Source organism: Oncorhynchus mykiss, chromosome 15 (assembly GCF_057628025.1).
Source record: "Oncorhynchus mykiss isolate SJ-2025 chromosome 15, ASM5762802v1, whole genome shotgun sequence".
Taxonomy (NCBI): domain Eukaryota; kingdom Metazoa; phylum Chordata; class Actinopteri; order Salmoniformes; family Salmonidae; genus Oncorhynchus; species Oncorhynchus mykiss.
The window spans coordinates 33,742,554-33,760,901 of record NC_143036.1 but is presented as its reverse complement, the minus strand read 5'-3'; the positions used below and the strand labels follow the sequence as shown (position 1 = coordinate 33,760,901).

General features: G+C 41.7%; 1 pseudogene; it reads right to left on the bottom strand.

Moving 5' to 3' along the window:
* Positions 1 to 18,348, bottom strand: part of LOC110490956 (ribonuclease 3-like) — a 160,556-nt pseudogene that overhangs the window by 116,067 nt on the left and 26,141 nt on the right.

The following is an 18,348-nucleotide window of genomic DNA, read 5'->3' as shown; positions in this document are numbered from 1 at the left end:
CCGATATGTATTGCGATTGTCACGATTCTAAATGTATTGCGATTTGATATTGTGATTTTACTGCAATTTAATGTTCCAAACATATTGCTCTCTATATGTCTGCTACCGAGACACAAGAGGGAGATTTAGAAAACCAGTTTTGATCAGTCAGGGAAATAGAAATGCTGAAAACATGTTGGCTCACTATTTAAAAAGAAGATGGAGAACAAGCTATAGGATGAAACATTCTTGCGTTTTGGCGCAGGTTCAGCCGACTATAGCGCTAGCCAACGCAACCAACAGAAGCAAAAATACAATTTAAATAACATTGCCATATGTAACTGTATTGATTTCCCCCCCATCACTACTGTCTGATGTAGGCATCTAGCATCTGGGAGTATTACAGCTGATCTATGATAAGGTCTTCCCTGGCAATATAACCCTTTATTTATTAACTAAAAAGGTATTGCGGATCCTAAATCAGTACTCCTACTCTGTTGATCAACTCATCTGACTGAAACACAAAGCATACTAGACTTTCCTTGACCTCCAAGATATGACTAGACTAGAACATCAACCATCTGAAAGGTTGATCATTGAAACATTGAGCAACAGTATGTAATACGGACGTGAGCATAACAAAATATAAATAAAATGGAAGAAAGTATAAATAAATCAAGCCTTTTATGACAAATAAGCCAGTAGCACAGCAGACACTACATATATTCCCCACAACTCTGTTTTGGTTTGAGACAGGACAAACTAGAGAGCTTGGAAAGCAGTGTGTCTGTCTGAATCGAACATTGTCAACTGAGCACAAACAGGGAAAAGAGAAAATCGCTGTAGTAAGACGTGTCGAGCATTTATCAATCTAACATTATCAGAATGTAGCTTCTCTCAGCAAAAACACTTTCCAATTCATCTCTCCTCTCACTGGGCTGCTAGGGGTTCAAATGCTTGTCTTCGTTCAGCCAACTTCAAATCAATTTCAAGCTCCAATGAGAAATAAATGTAAAATGTTAAGAGAGAGGGTTTCAATATTTATAATTGCTGCAAACAGAGCCGGGGTTGTATCCTTGAACAGAAACAAATTCAACCAAAGATCCATTTTCATAGTAACTAAAAGGAACAGTACAGCAAGAATTTTTCAAAAGTATTTGACATTGTACAAGTAGAAGTCTAGCATCCAAGCACAACTCTGTCCTTTTCTCTGACAGCTTGACATAAAACAACTGTTACTTGGAATTGTAACTCAGCCCCGTTCTGAAAACAGACACATTGTCTGTGTCGCAAATGGTACCCTACTGGCCCTTGTCAAAAGAAGTGCACTGTAACGGGAATAGGGTGCCATTTGGGATGAATAATTGAGTTTTAAAGACATTACACTAAAGTCTTCCTTCTCAGTTTGGTATTCTATAAAGATTATTTTTTTAAAAAGTGCACACGAAGTGTATCAAAAGCAACACATAAATCATTTCTGTAAACATTCCAAGGTAAAAGATATACAGTAGCAGTCAAAAGTTATACACACCAACTCATTCAAGGGCATTTCTTTATTTTGACTATTTTCTACATTACAGAATAATAGTGAAGACATCGAAACTATGAAATAACACGTATGGAATCATGGAGTAAACCAAAAAAGTGTTAAACAAATCAAAATATATTTTATTTTTTAGATGCTTCAAAGTAGCCACCCTTTGCCTTCATGACAGCTTTGCACCCTTGGCATTCTCTCAACTAGCTTCATCTGGAAAGCTTTTCCAACAGTCTTGAAGGAGTTCCCACACATGATGATCACTTGTTGGCTGCTTTTCCTTCGCACTGCGGTCCAACTCCAGAACCATCTCAATTGGGTTGAGGTCGGGCGATTATGTGGTGTGCCTGGTGGTGTGTTTGGTCAATGTCCTGTTGAAAAACAAATGATAGTCCCACTAAGCGCAAACCAGATGGGATGGCATATCGCTGCAGAAAGCTGTGGTAGCCATGCTGGTAAAGTCTGCCATCAATTCAAACTAAATCACAGACAGCATCAAAGTAGCAAAGCACTCCCACACCATCACACCTCCTCCTCCATGATTCACGGTGGGAGCCACACATGTGGAGATCCGCAGTTCACCTACTCAGCGTCTCACAAAAGGCACGGCGGTTGGAACCATGGCTCTCAAGTTGGACTCATCAGACCAAAGTACAGATTTCCACCAGTCTAATGTCCATAGCTTATGTTTTTGGCCCAAGTAAGTCTCCATCTTATTGTTGTCGTTTAGTAGTAGTTTCTTTGCAGCAATTTGTCCATGAAGGCCTGATTGACTTAGTCTCCTCTAAACAGCTGATGTTGAGATGTGTCTGTTACTTGAACTGTGAAGCATTTATTTGGGCTGCGATTTCTGAGGCTGGTAACTCTAATGAACGTATCCTCTGCAGCAGAGGTAACTCTGGGTCATCCTTTCCTGTTGCGGTCCTCATGAGAGCCAGTTACAGCGCTGCTTTCACAGAACTGCACAAACTGGCCCTAACCAGAATAGAAATAGGAGTGGGAGGCCCCGGTGCACAACTGAGCAAGAGGACAAGTACATTAGAGTGTCTAGTTTTGGAAACAGACGCTTCACAAGTCCTCAGCTGGCAGCTTCATTAAATAGTACCCGCAAAACATCAGTCTCAATGTCAACAGCGAAGAGGCGACTCAAGGATGCTGGCCTTCTAGGCAGAGTTGTGTCTGTGTTCGTCTGCCCATCTCAATCTTTAATTTTGATTGGCCTGTCTGAGAGATGGCTTTTTCTTTGCAACATTGCCGAGAAGGCCAGACGCCCCAAGTCGCCTCTTCGCTGTTGACGTTGAAACTGGTATTTGTGAGTACTATTTAATGCCAGTTGAGGACTTGTGAGGCAACTCCACCACCTTTACCTGCAAGGCTCTCCAGAAGGTGTTGCCCAATGCATCACCGGGGGCAAACTACCTGCCCTCCATCACACCTACAGCACCCAATGTCACAGGAAGGCAAAAAAGATAATCTAGGACAACTACCACCCTAGCCACTGCCTGTTCACACTGCTACCATCCAGAAGGCGAGGTCAATACAGGTGCATAAAAGCTGGGACGAGAGACTGAAAAACATCTTCTATCTCAATGCCATCAGACTGCTAAACAGCAATCATTAACTCAGAGAGGCTGCTGCCTACATAGAGACCTAATCACTGGCCACTTTAATAAATGGATCACCATTCACTTGAAACAATGCCAGTTTAAAACTTGCTAGGGCTGCAATCCCGTTAAGGGGATCGATATGACAACAGCCAGTGAAAGTGCAGGGCACCAAATTCAAAACAACAGAAATCTCATAATTAAAATTCCTCAAACATACATGTATTTTATACAGTTTTAAAGGTAATCTTGTTGTTAATCCCACCACAGTGTCCAATTTCAAATAGGCTTTACAGCAAAAGCACCACAAACGATTATGTTAGGTCACTACCAACTCAGAAAAATTCAGTCACAAAAAGCACAAATAGAGATTAAATGAATCACTAACCTTTGATGATCTTCATCAGATGACACTAATAGGACTTCATGTTACACAATACATGTATGTTTTGTTTGATAAAGTTCATATTTATATAAAAAAAATCTCAGTATACATTGGCGCGTATACATAACGTGTTCACTAGTTCCAAAAACATTTGGTGATATTGCAAAGAGCCACATCATTTTACAGAAATGCTCATTATAAATGTCGATAAATACAATTGTTAGACATGGAAATATAGATATACCTCTCCTTAATGCAACCACTGTGTTAGATTTTTTTTTTTAACTTACCGGAAAAAGCAAGAAAATAAATAAAATTATCCGACATGTTGGAGTCAACAGAAATCAGAAATCACATTATAAATATTCCCTTAACTTTGACGATCTTCATCAGAATGCACTCCCATCAATCCTAGTTCCACAATAAATGCTTGATTTGTTCGATAATTTCCATTATTTATGTCCAAGTAGCTACTATTTTTAACGCGTTTAGTACACAAATCCATACGCTCGTGCAGGTCCATCCGAATGTCGGATGAAAACTTCAAAAAGTTATATTACAGGTCGAAGAAACTTGTCAAACTAAGTATAGAATTAATCTTTAGGATGTTGTTATCATAAATGTTCAATTAAGTTCCAACCGGAGAATTCCTATGTCTGTAGAGAAGCCATGGAACTCTATCATGTGAAATGCACATGAGCAGAACCTGGCTCTCTGCCAGACCTCTGACTCAAAGAGCTCCCATCCGGCTCCACAACACAGTAGAAGCTTTATTCAAGTTTCTAAAGACGTTTGACATCTAGTGGAAGCCCTAGGAAGTGCAACTTTATTCATATCCCACTGTGTATTCAATAGGGGCTGGGTTGAATATCGACCAACCTCAGATTTCCCACTTACTGTTTGGATTTCATCTCAGGTTTTTGCCTGCCATATCAGTTCTGTTATACTCACAGACATCATTCAAACAGTTTTAGAAACTTCTGAGTGTTTTCTATCCAATACTAATAATAATATGAATATATTAACAACTGGGACTGAGGAGCAGGCCGTTTACTCTGGGCACCTCTGGGCACCTTTCATCCAAGCTACTCCATACTGCCCCTGCAGCCATATGAAGTTAAATAATGACACTTTAAAAATGTTTACATGAATTTAACAAAAAAATAAACGTCCTCTCACTGTCAACTACGTTTATTTTCAGCAAACATAATGTGTAAATATTTGTATGAACATAACAAGATTCAACAACTGAGAAATAAACTAAAGAAGTTCCACAGACATGTGACTAACAGAAATGAAATAATGTGTCCCTGAACAAAGTGGGGTCAAAAGTGGGGCCACCAGCTGCATTAAGTACTGCAGTGCATTTCCTCCTCATGGACTGTACCATATTTGCCAGTTCTTGTTATGAGATGTTACCCCACACTTCTACCAAGGCACCTGCAAGATCCCGGACATTACTGGGGGGAATGGCCCTAGCCCTCACCCTCCGATCCAACAGGTCCAAGATATGCTCAATGGGATTGAGATCCGGGATCTTCGCTGGCCATTGCAGAACACTGACATTCCTGTCTTGCAGGAAATCACACACAGAACAAGCAGTATGGCTGTTGGCATTGTCATGCTGCAGGGTCATGTCAGGATGAGCCTGCAGGAAGGGTATCACATGAGGAAGTAGGATGTTTTCCCAGTAGCGCACAGCGTTGAGATTGCCTGCAATGACAACAAGCTCAGATGATGCTGTGACAAACCGCCCTAGACCATTCCGGACCCATCCACCTCCAAATCGATCCTGCTCCAGAGTACAGGCCTCGGTGTAATGCTCATTCCGTCAACGATAAACGCAAATCCGACCATCACCCCTGGTGAGACAAAACCACGACTCGTAAGTGAAGAACACTTTTTGTCAGTACTGTCTGGTCTAGAGATGGTGGGTTTGTGACCATAGGTGACTTTGTTGCCGGTGATGTCTGGTGAGGGCCTGCCTTACAACAGGACTACAAGCCCTCAGTCCAGGCCTCTCTCAGCCTATTGCGGACAGTCTGAGCACTGATGGAGGGATTGTGTGTTCCTGGTGTAACTCAGGCAGTTGTTGTTGCCATCCTGTATCTGTCCCGCAGGTGTGATGTTCGGATGTACCAATCCTGTGCAGGGGTTGTTACACGTAGTCTGCCACTGCAAGGACGATCAGCTGTCCATTCTGTCTCCCTGTAGCGCTTTCTTAGGCGTCTCACAGTACGGATATTGCAATTTATTGCAATTTATTGCCCTGGCAACATCTGCAGTCCTCCAATTAAGGTCACAGTTATGAAAATGTAGGACACTAAAGAGGCCTTTCTACTGACTCTGAAAAACACCAAACACCAGGGTCCTCCATGCCTCCTTGCATGCCTAAGGCACTTTCACGCAGATGAGCAGGAACCCTGGTGTTTGGTGTTTTCAGAGTCAGTAGAAAGGCCTCTTTTAGTGTCCTACATTTTCACAACTGTGACCTTAATTGCCTACCGTCTGTAAGGTGTTTGTGTCTTAATGATCGTTACACAGGTGCATGTCAATTTATTGTGTATGGTTCATTGAACAAGCATGGGAAAAAATGAAGATCTGTGAATTTATTTTGGATTTTTATGAATTATCTTTGAAAGATAGGGTCCTGAATAAAGGACATTTATATTTTTGCTGAGTTCATCTTACATTACAACACAATGTAACTCCAAGTCAATCACACTTCTGTGAAATCAAACTGTCCACTTAGGAAGCAACACTGATTGACAATACATTTCACATGCTGTTATGCAAATAAAATAGATGACAGGTGGAAATTATAGGCAATTAGCAAGACATCCCCAATAAAGGAGTGGTTCTGCAGGTGGTGACCACAGACCACTTCTCAGTTCCTATGCTTCCTGGCTGATGTTTTGGTCACTTTTGAATGCTGGCGGTGCTTTCACTCTAGTGGTAGCATGAGATGGAGTCTACAACCCACACAAGTGGCTCAGGTAGTGCAGCTCATCCAGGATGCGACATCAATGCGAGCTGTGGCAAGAAGGTTTTCTGTGTCTGTCAGCGTAGTGTCCAGAGCATGGGGGCGCTACCAGGAGACAGGCCAGTACATCAGGAGACGTGGAGTAGGCCGTAGGAGGGCAACAACCCAGCAGCAGGACCGCTACCTCCGCCTTTGTGCAAGGAGGAGCAGGAGGAGCACTGCCAGAGCCCTGCAAAATGACCTCCTACAGGCCACAAATGTGCATGTGTCTGCTCAAACGGTCAGAAACAGATTCCATGAGGGTGGTATGAGGGCCCGACGTCCACCGGTGGGGGTTGTGCTTACAGCCCAACACCATGCAGGACGTTTGGCATTTGCTAGAGAACACCAAGATTGTCAAATTCACCACTGGCTCCCTGTGCTCTTCACAGATGAAAGCAGGTTCACACTGAGCACGTGACAGACGTGACAGAGTCTGCTGCCTGCAACATCCTGCAGCATGACCGGTTTGGCGGTGGGTCAGTCATTGTGTGGGGTGGCATTTCTTTGGGGGGCCGCACAGTCCTCCATGCGCTCGCCAGAGGTAGCCTGACTGCCATTAGGTACCGAGATGAGATCCTCAGACCCCTTGTGAGACCATATGCTGGTGCGGTTGGCCCTGGGTTCCTCCTAATGCAAGACAATCCTAGACCTTATGTGGCTGGAGTGTGTCAACAGTTCCTGCAAGAGGAAGGCATTGATGCTATGGACTGGACCGCCTGTTCCCCAGACCTGAATCCAATTGAGCACATCTGGGACATCATGTCTCGCTCCATCCACCAACGCCACGTTGCACCACAGACTGTCCAGGAGTTGGCAAATGCTTTAGTCCAGGTCTGGGAGGAGATCCCTCAGGAGACCATCCACCACCTCATCAGGAGCATGCCCAGGTATTGTAGGGAGGTCTTACAAGCACGTGGAGGCCACACACACTACTGAGCCTCATTTTGACTCACTTTGACATTACAGCAAAGTTGGATCAGCCTGTAGTGTGGTTTTCCACTTTAATTGTTAGTCTGACTCCAAATCCAGACCTCCATGGGTTGATAAATTTGATTTCCATTGATACTTTTTGTGTGATTTTGTTGTCAGCACATTCAACTATGTAAAGAAAAAAGTATTTAATAAGAATATTTCATTCATTCAGATCTAGGATGTGTTATTTTAGTGTTCCCTTTATTTTTTTGAGCAGTGTAGAAGCAAATAGGTCAACTGTAATATGACTAAAGAGGTAATCGGGGTGATTTTCCTTTCCATTGTAGCAAGATTTATTTTTTGCAAACTTTCTATAAAAATGTTTTGGAGTGAGAATTTATTTTCTTTTGGGATATGTACACTGAGTATGTCCACATCCCTGTCAGACCATTTTATTGGTAAAATTCATGGTAATGTAAAAGTTTTTTTTTGTGTGATCCAATACGTAATATATTACATTTATCATAATTTGTTTTAATTCAGCGAGTTTAGAAAAAGTATCTTGATCTTCTATGAGACTGTGTTCCACATTCTAGTTGTGGATTTAAAAGAAAACATTAAAATGACACCTCCGTCCTACTCCTAACAGCCTACAGGCAAAAATGTAATCAGGAATTGTTTGTGGTAAGATCTGTTCAATGCTTGTCTGACCAATCAAAATCAGGAACTGCATAGAGGACGTTGTTCCATCAATGACTATTTGCACATATCCCAACCAGAAATCGTGGGTAAATGGCAACATCCACACAAAACAGAGCGTGGACCAATGCATTTAACTCCAGTCGGATTTCTAAGGATATGGATGAACACAAAAAGACCAGCTATAACCTCCAGAAATCAATCAAAGACACAAAAAAGACATGAATGCGAGACGCAGGTGACAAGGACTAGAAACAATCACTGACTACAAAAGTAAAACCAGTTACGGGGCAAGCACCAAATCCTCTTTCCCAGACGAGCTGAACACTTTCTATGCTCGCTTCGAGGTAATCAACACTGATCACCCTACGTGGGCCTGCCACTGCTTTAGAGGAATTTAAGCTCTCGATATCTGTGGCCAACATGAGTAAGACCTTCAAGTGAGTGAATATTCACAAAGCAGCTGACCCAGGCGGTATCCATGGCCGTGACCTCAGAGCATGTAGATTTGCAGGCTGGAGTGTTCCCAGACATATTCAACCTCTCCCTGTCCCAGTCTATGATTACCACATGCTTAAAAATGTCCACCATTGTTCTTGTACCCATGTGATCAAAGATAATTACCCTACATGAATATCGTATCACTCAGTATTTCATCATGATGTGCATCGAGAGGCTTGCCAAGGACTACAACAGCTCCACCTTATCTAACACCCTGTACCCACTCCAATTTGCATACCACACAAACACATCCACAGATGACACCATCGCCATAGCTCTACACACTGTCCTATCCAACCCGGAAAAGAGGAACACCTATGTGAGAATGCTGAAAAAAGAATACCTGTAAAAAAATGTGTGCACGCCATACATTCAGTGGCTTGCAAAAGTATTCACCCCCTTAGACCTTTTCCTATTTTGTTGCCTTACAACCTGGAATTAAAAATAATTTGGGGGGGGGGGGTTGTATCATTTGATTTACACAACATGACTACCACTTTGAAGATGCAAATTTGTTTTGGGATAAAATAAATAAGACAAAAAAACAGAAAACTTGAGTGTGCATAATTATTCACCCTCCCCAATGTCAATACTTTGTAGAGCCATATTTTGCAGAAATTACAGCTGCAAGTCTCTTGGTGTATGTTTCTATAAGCTTGGTACATGTAGCCACTGGGATTTTTGCTCATTCTTCAAGGTAAAACTCCTCCAGCCATTTCAAGTAGGATGGGTTCCGCTGGTGTACAGCAATCTTTAAATCATACCACAGATTCTCAATTGGATTGAGGTATGGGCTTTGACTAGGCCCTTCCGAGACATTTAAATATTTCCCCTTAAACCACTTGAGTGTTGCTTTAGCAGTATGCTTAGGGTCATTGTCCTGCTGGAAGGTGAACCTCCATCCTAGTCTCAAATCTCTGGAAGACTGAAACAGGTTTCCCTCAAGAATTTTCCTGTATTTAGCGCCATCCATCATTCCTTCAATTCTGACCAGTTTTCCAGTCCCTGCCGATGAAAAACATCCCCACAGCATGATGCTGCCACCACCATGCTTCACTGTGGGGGTGGTGTTCTCGGGGTGATTGGAGGTGTTGGGTTTGCGCCAGACATAGTGTTTTTCCTTGGTGGCCAAAAAGGTACATTTTAGTCTTATCTTACCATAGTACCTTCTTCCATATGTTTGGGGAGTCTCCCACATGCCTTTTGGCGAACCCCAAATATGTTTGCTTATTTTTTGTACTTTTTTCTGGCCCCTCTTCCGTAAAGTTCAGCTCTGTGGAGTGTACGGCTCAAAGTGGTCCTATGGACAGATACTCCAATCTCCGCTGTGGAGCTTTGCAGCTCCTTCAGGGTTATCTTTGATCTCTTTGTTGCCTCTCTGATTAATGCTGTCCCTGCCCGGTCTGTGAGTTTTGGTGGGCGGCCCTCTCTTGGCAGGTTTGTTGTGGTGCCATATTCTTTCCATTTTTTAATAATGGATTTAATGGTGATCCGTGGGATTTTCAAAGTTTCTGATATTTTTTATAACCCAAATGGTGATCTGTACTTCTCCACAACTTTGTCCCTGACCTGTTTGGAGAGCTCCTTGGTCTTCATGGTGCCGCTTGGCTGGTGGTGCCCCTTGCTTAGTGGTGTTGTAAACTCTGGGGCCTTTCAGAACAGATGTATATATTCTGAGATCATGTGACAGATCATGTGACACTGAGATTGCACACAGGTGGACTTTATTTAACTAATTAAATGACTTCTGAAGGTAATTGGTTGCACCAGATCTTATTTATGGGCTTCATAGCAAAGGGGATGAATACATTTGCACGCACCACTTTTCTGTACATTTTTTGGGTGAATTTTGGAAACATTACATTTTTTTTTCATTTCACTTCATCAATTTGGAATATTTTGTGTATGTCCATTACATGAAATCCAAATAAAAATCAATTTAAGTTACAGGTTGTAATGCAAAGGGAGATTAATACTTTTGCAAGGCACTGTATGCATGTTTCCCATTATAAAATCAGACCTGTCGTAAAACTGTGCATGCTTGAACGGGCATTATAACTCCGTCAGGAAAATGCCATCTATTCACCTTTTATGGTGACAGGAAACGTATTTTATTCAAATCAAATCAAACTTTGTCACATGCGCTGAATACAAGTGTAGACCTAACCATGAAATGCGTACTTCCAAGTCCTTAACCAACAGTGCAGTTCAAGTTCAAGAGTTAAGAAAATATTTACCAAATAAACTAAAGTAAAAAATAATAAAACTAACACAATAAAATAACAATAACGAGGCTATATACAGGAGGTCCTGGTACCGAGTCAATGTGCGAGGGTACATGTTAGTCGAGGTAATTTGTACATGTAGGTAGGGGTGAAGTGACTATGCATAGATAATAGACAGCGAGTAGCAGCAGTGTATAAAACAAATAGGGGGGGGGGGGGGGGGGGGGGGGGGGGGGGGTGTCAATGTAAATAGTCCGGTGGCCATTTTTTGAATTGTTCAGCAGTCTTATGGCTTAAACTGTTAAGGAGCCTTTTGGTACTAGACTTGGTGCTCCTGTACCACTTGCCGTGCGGTAGCAGAGAAAACCATCTATGACTTGGGTGACTGGAGTCTCTGACCATTTTTTGGGCTTTCATCTGACACCGCCTATTATATAACTCCTGGATGGCAGGAAGCTTGGCCACAATGATGTACTGGCTCATACGCACTACCCTCTGTAGCGCCTTACGGTCAGATGCCGAGCAGTTGCCATACCAGGTGGTGATGCAAACCGGTCAGGATGCTCTCGATGGTGTAGCTGTAGAACCTTTTGAGGAAATGGGCACCCATGCCAAATCTTTTCAGTCTCCTGTTGGGGAAAAGGTGTTGTCGTGCCCTCTTCACGACTGTCTTGGTGTGTTTGGACAATGATAGTTCGATGTGCATTGATTTTCCCCCCAACCTAATAAGAAGCACTGCCTGTGAATTCTGAAACGTTGTCTAGGCTACTCATTTAATTTTTTATTACAATAGGCTAAAAAACAGTAGTGGCGTACACAAATAAACACAACCTGCAACAATTTCAAAGGTTTTAGGGAATTACTGTTCAAATAAAGAAATTTGTTCACTGACATAAATTCATTAGGCCCTAATTTATGGATTTCACATGACTGGGAATACAGATACGTACATGTATGTACCTGTTGGTCACAGATACCTTAAAAAAAGGTAGGGGCGTGGATCAGAAAACCAGTCAGTATCTGGTGTGACCACCATTTGCCTCAAGCAGCGCGACACATCTCCTTCACATAGAGCTGATCAGGCTGTTGATTGTGGCGTTTGGAAGGTTGTCCCACTCCTCATCAATGGCAGTGCGAAGTTGCTGAATATTGGCCGGAACTGGAACATGTCGATCAATAGCATCTCAAACATGCTCAATGGGTGACATGTCTGGTGAGCATTCAGGTCATGGAAGAACTGGGACATTTTCAGCTTCCAGGAATTGAGTGCAGATCCTTTCGATATGGGACCAGCCAATTATCATGCTGAAAGATGAGGTGATGGCGGCAGATGAATGGCACGACAACGGGCCTCGGGAACTCATCACGGTATCTCTGTGCATTCAAATTGCCATTGATGAAATGCAATCATGTTCGTTGACCGTAGTTTATGCCTGCCCATACCATAACCATACCACCACCATGGGGCCATCTTTTCACAAACGTTGACATCAACAAACAGCTCGCCCACACTACGCCCTACGCTTGGTCTGCGGTTGTGAGGCCGGTTTGACGATCAAATTCTCTAAAACGACGTTGGCGGAGGCTTATGGTAGAGAAATTAACATTAAATTCTCTGGCAAAAGCTCTGGTGGACATTCCTGCAGTCAGCATGCCAATTGCGCACTCCATCAAAACTTCAGACATATGTGGCATTGTGTTCTGTGACAAAACTGCACATTTTAGAGTGGCTTTTTATTGTCCCCCGCAGAAGGTGCACCTGTGTAATGATCATGCTGTTTAATCAGCATCTTGATATGCCACACCTGTCAGGTGGATAGATTATCTTGTCAAATGAGAAATGCTCACTAACATTTTAGAGACAAGCTTTTTGTGAGTATTTCTGTGATCCATTATTTCATCTCATGACACACAGCGCAAACACTTTAAATGTTGCATTCATAGTTTTTGTTCAGTGTAAAATATCAGCTGTCTACATGTTTGCCTGTTAAATATGAATGTAGGCTATAAACCAGCTGCACATGGGATCGCATACAGCAAAACTTGAAATACATAGAGTAGTCTACAATTTACTAGGCAACTAGGCCCACTTAAATGGAAGATGTGCATGGTAATTTGTTGTAGGGCTACTTCGAGATACTAACCCATCACAGCTAGAAAAGGTGAAGAATTTATTCTGCAATGGTGATGAAAATATGACTAATATTCCAAAAGTTAACCATATTTTCACTCTTCTCACTAATGGCCTCATCTTGTTACAATGTTTTTAAGAAAAAGGTTGTCATCATGTCCCCCATTTGCACACAATACTTACAATACTTACTTGCAGAGGTGTGGACTCGAGTCACATGACTTGGACTCGAGTCACAAATATGATGACTTGCAACTCGACTTTGACACCAATGGCTCATGACTTGACTTGGACTTGAGCGTTATGACTCGACCTGACTTGATACCCTCCCCAAGCCCAAATATTAAAAATGATGGTATTAAAAAAAGTGTGCAGCGCATCAACTCTTCATTTAACTTATTACAGTTTGAATCGTACAGCAGCTAATCAAATGGTGCCAGCTGAGAAAAAGTTGCATGTGGCAGTGCAGAGGAACGTCGGCGGATGAATTCAGATGGAGCTCTTGGAAATATGATACCCAAAATTATTATTTTCGGATATAAAGACAACGGTGTATCAACACAAAACGTATTGCAACTTGAAAAACATGCAGGAAGAAAATTACAGATGGTCGTGGCTAATATAGCCGATATAGCCGACAGCTATATATTTTATTACTTTACTAGTGTATAATGTAGGCTAACGTAATGTTAAATGAATGAGCCTCCACACAGTCAGTCAGTGCTGGAACATGATCATTGCACCCAAGATTGAGCTACAACTGGCTAGGCATTTGGTAGCCTAAATCCTGCCTGATGTTACTGCTGTTCCTAAAACCCTTGACATACGTTAGCCTACTGTAACCACAAAGAGAGAGTGTGTGAGTGAGTGAGTGAGTGAGTGAGTGAGTGAGTGAGTGTGCATTAAAGATTGGGCGATTGTGTACAAGCCTACATCGCCGGTTGTGCCCGATAGCGATACTCGATAGATGATGACCATTGATGACCAACTCAAAGTTTAGGACTTGAGACTTGACGGTCTTGACTTGGGACTTGAGTGCTAAGACTTGAGACTTACTTGTGACTTGTAAAACAATGACTTGGTCCCACTTCTGCTTACTTGACTGCTTGCAATACAATACCTCAAACACTACAAAATGTATGCTAGGTCAAGTGTTTGTTCACCAACACCTGCATCCAATTGCTAACAACCCATCCACAACCACCCGATTATACGTGAAATAAAAGATCCCTGAAATATTCCATACACAAAAAGCTTATTTCTTAATTTGCTTTATGTCCCTGTTAGTCAGAATCTCTCCTTTTTCAAGATAATATATCCACCTGACAGGTGTGGCATATCAAGAATCTGATTAAACAGGTGCACCTTGTGCTGGGGACAATAAAAGGTCACTCTAAAATGTGCAGTTTTGTCATACATCACAATGACACAGATATCTCAAGTTTCGAGGGAGTATGCAATTGGCATGCTGACCACAGGATTGTTGATCAGAGCTGTTACCAGAGAATGTAATATTCATTTATCTATGATAAGGTGCTTCAAACATTGTTTTAGATAATTTGGCAGTACATCCAACTGGCCTCACAACCGCAGACCACCTGCCAGCCCAGGACCGCCACATTCAGGTCCTTCACCTGTGGCATCGTCTGACACCAGCCACCCGGACAGCTGATGAAACTGTGGGTTTACATAAGTGAAGAATTTCTGCACAAACTGTCAGAGAGCTCATCTGCGTGCTCGTCATCCTCACCAGGGTCTTGATCTGACTGCAGTTTGGCGTCGTAACCAACTTCAGTGGGCAAATGCTCACCTTTGATGGGTGAGCACCATACACACTCTTCACGGATGAATCCCGATTTAAACTGTACTGGGCAGAGGGCAGAAAGTGTGTATGGGGTCGTGTGGCCGAGCGGTGTGCTGATGTCAACATTGTGAACAGAGTCATGGCGGCGGTATGCTATAGGCTGGCATAAGCTACGGACAATGAACACATTTGCATTTTATCGATGGCAATTTGAATATACCATGACGAGGCCCATCTTGAGGCCCATTGTCACGCCATTCATCTGCAACAATCACCTCATGTTTCAGCATGATATGCACGGTCCTATGTTGCAAGTAATTGTACACAATTCCTGGAAACTGAAAATGTTCCAGTTCTTCTATGGTCTGCATACTCACCAGACATGTCACCCAATGAGCATGTTTGGGATGCTCTGGATTGACATGTATGATAGTGTGTTCCAGGTCCCGCAAATATCCAGCAACTTCGCACAATAATTGAAGAGGAGTGGAAGAACATTCCACAGGCCACAATCAACAGCCTGGTTAACTATATGTGAAGGAGATGTGTCGCACTGCAATTGGTAGTCACACCAGACACTGACTGGTTTTCTGATTTTGTCGTCACTGGCTTACACACAATACATCATAATGCCAGTTTTTACACATTAATGACAACTGAAATGCTTAATGTCTGAGTCAATAAGTATTCAACCCCTTTGTTATGGCAAGCCTAAATAAATTCAGGTGTAAATAGTTTAGCAAGTCACATAATAATTTACATGGACTCCCTGTGTGCAATAGTGTTTAACATGATATGTTAATGACTACTTCATCTCTGTACCCCACGCATACAGATAATTGTAAGGTCCCTCAGTTAAGCAGTGGATTTCAAACAGATTCAACCACAGAGTTCATGGAGGTTTTTCAATGCTTCAACAAAGAAGGGCACCTATTGGTAAAAAAAGCAGACATTGAATATCCCTTTGAGCATGGTGAAGTGATTAATTACACTTTGAATGGTGTATCAATACACCCAGTCACTCCAACTATACAGGCATCCTTTCTTACTCAGTTGCCGGAGAGGAAGGGACCGCTCAGGGATTTCACCATGAGGCCAATGGTGACTTTTAAAACAGTTAGAGAGTTTAATGGCTGTGATAGGGGAAAACGGAGGACAGATCAAAAACAGTGCAAAAAAAAGTGGCCAACCAATTAACTTTTTGTCCTGCATACAAAATGTTATGTTTGGGGAAATCCAATACAACACATTACGGAGTACCACTCTACATGTATATTTTCAAGTGGTGGCTGCATATATATTTTCATAGTGGTGGCTGCATCATGTTATGGGTATGCTTGTAATTGTTAAGGACGGGGGAGTTATTCACGATAAAACAAACAGAATGGAGCTTAAGTACAGGAAAAATAGAGGAAAATCTGGTTTCGTCTGCTTTCCACCAGACACTGGGAGATTAATTCACAATTCAGCATCACAAAAACCTAAAACACAAGGCCAAATCTACACTGGAGATGCTTAACAAGTTGCTTTCCAAGTGAATGTTGCTGAGTAGCCGGGTTACAATTGTGACTTAAATCTGCTTGAAGATCTATGGCAAGACCTGAACATGGTTATCTAGCAATGATCAGCAGCCAATATGACTGCTTGAAACATTTTGACTTGAGTATTTTGTATACATTGCTGACAAAAAAAAATGACAATAAAAGGCAAGGGGTCTGAATACTTTCCGAAGAAACTGTGTCTGTATATATACACAGTAACAGTCAACGTTTGGACACACTTACTCATTCAAGGATTTCTTTATTTTTACTATTGTGTAATAATAGTGAAGACATCAAAACCGTGAAATAACATATATGGAATCATGTAGTAACCAAAAAAAGTGTTAAACAAATGTTTTATTTGAGATTCTTCAAAGTAGCCACCCTTTGCCTTGATGACAGGTTTGCACATTCTTGGAATTCTCTCAACCAGCTTCATGAGGTAGTCTGGAACGCATTTCAATTAACATGTGTGCCTTGTTAAAAGTTAATTTGTGGAATTTCTTTCCTTCTTTAACCTGTTAGAGCTCTAGGGGCGCTATTTCATTTTTGGATAAAAAACGTTCCCGTTTTAAGCGCGATATTTTGTCACGAAAAGATGCTCGACTATGCATATTCTTGACAGTTTTGGAAAGAAAACACTCTGAACACTCAGTTTCAGAATCTGCAAAGATTTTGTCTGTAAGTGCCCCAGAACTCATTCTACAGGCGAAACCAAGATGATGCATCACCCAGGAATTAGCAGAATTTCTGAAGCTCTGTTTTCCATTCTCTCCTTATATGGCTGTGATTGCGCAACGAATGAGCCTACACTTTCTGTCGTTCGCCCAAGGTCTTAGCAGCATTGTGACGTATTTGTAGGCATATCATTGGAAGATTGACCATAAGAGACTACATTTTCCAAGTGTCCGCCTGGTGTCCTGCGTCGAATTCGGTGCGCAATTGCCAGCTGCTTCTACTTTACCATTTGATTCAGGGGAGAAAGCATGTGTCCAAGAACGATGTATCAATGAAGAGATATGTGAAAAACACCTTGATGATTGATTCTAAACAACGTTTGCCATGTTTTCAGTCGATATTATGGAGTTAATTTGGAAAAAAGTTTGCGTTTTGAGGACTGAATTTATGGATTTTTTTTGGTAGCCAAATGTGATGTATAAAACGGAGCTATTTCTAATACACAAGGAATCTTTTTGGAAAAACTGAGCATCTGCTATCTAACTGAGAGTATCCTCATTGAAAACATCAGAAGTTCTTCAAAGGTAAATTATTTTATTTGAAGGCTTTTATGTTTTTGTTAATGTTGCGTGCTGGATGCTAACGCTAATGCTAACGCTAAATGCTAACGCGAAATGCTAACTCTAGCTAGCTACTTTTACACAAATTATTGTTTTCCTATGGTTGAGAAGCATATTTTGAAAATCTGAGATGACAGTGTTGTTTACAAAAGGCTAAGCTTGAGAGATGGCATATTTATTTCATTTCATTTGTGATTTTCATAAATAGTTAACGTTGTGTTATGCTAATGAGCTTGCTGATAGATTTACACAATCCTGGATACAGGGGTTTTTTCATAGCTAAACGTGACGCAGAAAACGGAGCGATTTGTCCTAAACAAATAATCTTTCAGGAAAAACTGAACATTTGCTATCTGAGAGTCTCCTCATTGAAAACATCTGAAGTTCTTCAAAGGTAAATGATTTTTTTGAATGCTTTTCTGTTTTTTTGTGTAAATGTTGCCAGCTGAATGCTAATGCTAAATGCTACGTTAGCCATCAATACTGTTACACAAATGCTTGTTTTGCAATGGTTGAGAAGCATATTTTGAAAATCTGAGATGACAGTGTTGTTAACAAAAGGCTAAGCTTGAGAGCTAGCATATTTATTTCATTTCATTTGCGATTTTCATGAATAGTTAACGTTGCGTTATGGTAATGAGCTTGAGTCTGTATTCACGAACCCGGATCCGGGATGGGGAGATCAGAAAGGTTAATGCTTTTGAGCC